The sequence below is a fragment of the Corvus kubaryi genome, unplaced genomic scaffold (assembly GCF_017639235.1).
Source record: "Corvus kubaryi isolate FWS band 111438036 unplaced genomic scaffold, C.kubaryi_AGA036_p1.0 37035, whole genome shotgun sequence".
Taxonomy (NCBI): Eukaryota; Metazoa; Chordata; class Aves; order Passeriformes; family Corvidae; genus Corvus; species Corvus kubaryi.
Genome location: NW_024581015.1, coordinates 385,642 through 388,805, shown reverse-complemented (window position 1 = coordinate 388,805; position 3,164 = coordinate 385,642).

Genomic DNA, 3,164 nt, shown 5'->3' with positions numbered 1-3,164 from the left:
GGCGAGCATGGGGATGGACAAATACAAGAATCACAGAATAATATTCTGGGTTGGAAGGAACCCACAAGGATCATCAAGTCCAACTCTTAAGTGAATGGTCCATACAGGGATCAAACCCACAATCTTGGCACTGTTAGCAGCATTCTAAGAACAAAGGGATGCTTGAATAGAGCTTTCTGCTACAGCTGCATTCTTCCATCTGTGATAAAAATATGTAAAAGGAGGGCAATGCTAACAAAACAATGATACTTAGGGGTTAGACCATCTATTATTTGTCCCATTTAAGTAAAAACTATTATACAGCATAATTGCACAGAGAGTGCTGAGCTTGTACTCTGTGAAATGTGAGTGAATAATTCACTCAAAAGAGAAATCTTTTCTAAAGGGAAACTTAATGCCTTCCAATTGTCATCAAATGCTGTTTTGTCCAGGCAAAAAAGGAATGCTCATTGCATGGGGTTTTTTTGTAAGCTGCTAGACCTATCATCACTTTTATCCTAAGTGACTAAATCTGTGTTTACTGCAATGCTGGGTTCATTATGTATTTGTCAGTTCAGAAGGATGACTCAGACATGTACTACAGTAGCAGCTCTGAACATTCATGTCATGGTCTGTGATGCATGATGACCATGATTTTAAACTTGTTTCAATATTTTTGGACTCACATGAGATTTTCTGTTATAAGTACAAAGGCTGAGCTTGGAGGAGGAGGATCTGAATTGTTTGTATTACTTCAGTAACCTGAGATGTACTCCCATGTCTGTGTTGCAAAGGAAACCCTCTTTCCCAAAAGAAAACATTTCAAGGGAGATTGTCTAATGAGAAGTCTCAGAACACATCTGAGATCTTATCTGTAGTTACTCATTACAGCTTTATAAACTAGGTAAAAGAATTTTTGAGTTGTACTAAAAGAAAACAAAGATCCAATTTAAAACACAAAGCATGCTTTACCAGTCTGATGATTTTCTAGGAGATGAATTTTTTAGTATGGGAAGATGGAGAACAGTGAAACATTTTAATCCAAGTGGACTGATACGAATGGGGTGGGTGGACAATATATGAATTTACCTGGCCTGCCATCCTCACAGACTTGAATCACCAGGGAAAAAATCCAACTGGCAGCCAGTTGCTAGAAATGCCCAGAGCACCCTCTCCAGGTGACAGTACCAAATCAGGGTATAGAAGGGCAGGGTTGTTATATGCTCTTGACAGACTGAAGCAAGGGTTTGCCAGGAATCCCAGGAAATTCAGGGAAGCAAGGCAATGGTGAATCCTGCATATGTAATGGCATAACATTGTGGGACTATGTAGGCTGGGCATCAGCTGGATAGAAAGAAACTTTGCAGAGACAAGGCAAGAATATATCCAGGGAGAAATGCAGAACCCCCATGGACTAGCAAGAATTAGAACAATTGCATATTTTATTGACTAACACTCCATATAATTAACTTTCAGTTTGTTAGGAAACAAAATGTAAATTTGCTGTAAGAAGTAGAAAAACGCACAGGCTTATTGGGATAGCACCAAGAGTGTCACTACTCATTAAAGAAAGACAGCTACAGAAAAATAAACATTTAGGGATATTTATGGCAGAATATGCAAAGCAAATCTGAGAAAAATGTAAGAAGATAAAAAGATAAAAAGAGAAGAAAAAATTTCAAGAAACTTAAAGCATTTATGGTAATTGTCACAAGTTACCTTGGGGAAACAATTTTATTCATAAAATTTTATTCAAAATTTTATTCTTAATTTTATTCACAAAACCCTCCATAATTTTATTCATAGATTAACTTGTTTCTAATTATTCTAAGAAGCAATATGCAATTAACCATAAGCATAAAGTTTGTTTTCTTGTTTTTCTATGTGGTAGTCAGGAGAAATATGTACAGGTGCAGGCATTTAAATTTGCCAATAAAATGGTTATCTCTACTGAGACAGGTTCATAACATGAGCCAACCTGCCAGCGTTTTAGGAATATCTTTTGGGCTGCACAGCTTTATGGGAAAATTCTAGATAGGTCCAATTGTCACAAGACATGTAGTTTTAAAACAGACTATTGTTTGTTTTTGTCCAGCGTCACAGTACAATTACCTCCTTTCTGCAATGAGAAGTACCCTCTTTGTTCTGCGTTATTTTGATTTTAATTTCAGCATAGCATTCCCAATTCTCCAAGAAGAGCTTTCTAGCTAAAGAGCTTGGAGCTTAATGCCAGTGCTCCAATTCCCACCAAAAAAAAGTTGGAATATTGTACTATTCATATTTGTCACCTGATATCTTCTCTTCCAGCCAAGATTTTCAGCTGTCATACAAGTTTTGAAGAATCTTGCACTTGGAAATGTTTTTCAATAAAGTCCAATGAAACAAACAGGTCAGAGGCTGGATAATGTCCAAAAATCATCTTTTAGGAAAGTACTCTTCATCCATACATAGAACTTTGGTATTTTCCTACCTTGTAAAAGATGGCTATGTGGTTGGGGGTTTTTGGGGGGCTTATTTTGAGGACAGTGTTGGTTTTTTTGGGGGGTGGGGGTTGCAGTTACTGTTTTGTTAGCTGTCATTGATGCTTTGTTTGGGGCTGTTTGGGGGATTTTTTTGAGAATGAACAAGGACAGCATTGTTTCTCCTTGCCAAAACAAGATACAACTCAACAGACAATATGAAGATATGAACTAAAGTGAGCCCAGAAAAAACTGTGATATTCAGTATAATTTGGACTTTTAAATAATTCTCTGCTGAGGAAATCTACCAAGAAAAACATTTTGGACAGAGAGTAAACGCTTTCAGCTCCCACTCTCTTATTATTCTTGGCAGGTTAAATATTAAAAAGGAGTTGCAGAAAGCAGAAATTAATAGAAGTTTTTAATTTGGAAAAGTAACAAGCATTTTTTTGTCTGGTGCTCTCATAAGAATTTATCTTTATAAACTTGCTTTGAAATATTAGACGTATACTAAGGAATAAATGAATAAAATAAAATCAATAAATTATTTTTTCAATATAGCAAAACTTAACCAAAGTAATTTTTGGGGCAATAAGATGCCACCTCTCACTTGGAAAAAGGTATCTAGAATCAGAAAGGTGGTGAGATGTCGAGATCTCCTCCCCCCACCATGTAGCCGTGGGAGAGGGGCCCTGAGGGGACAGGCACGGGGTTTCCCTGCCCCTG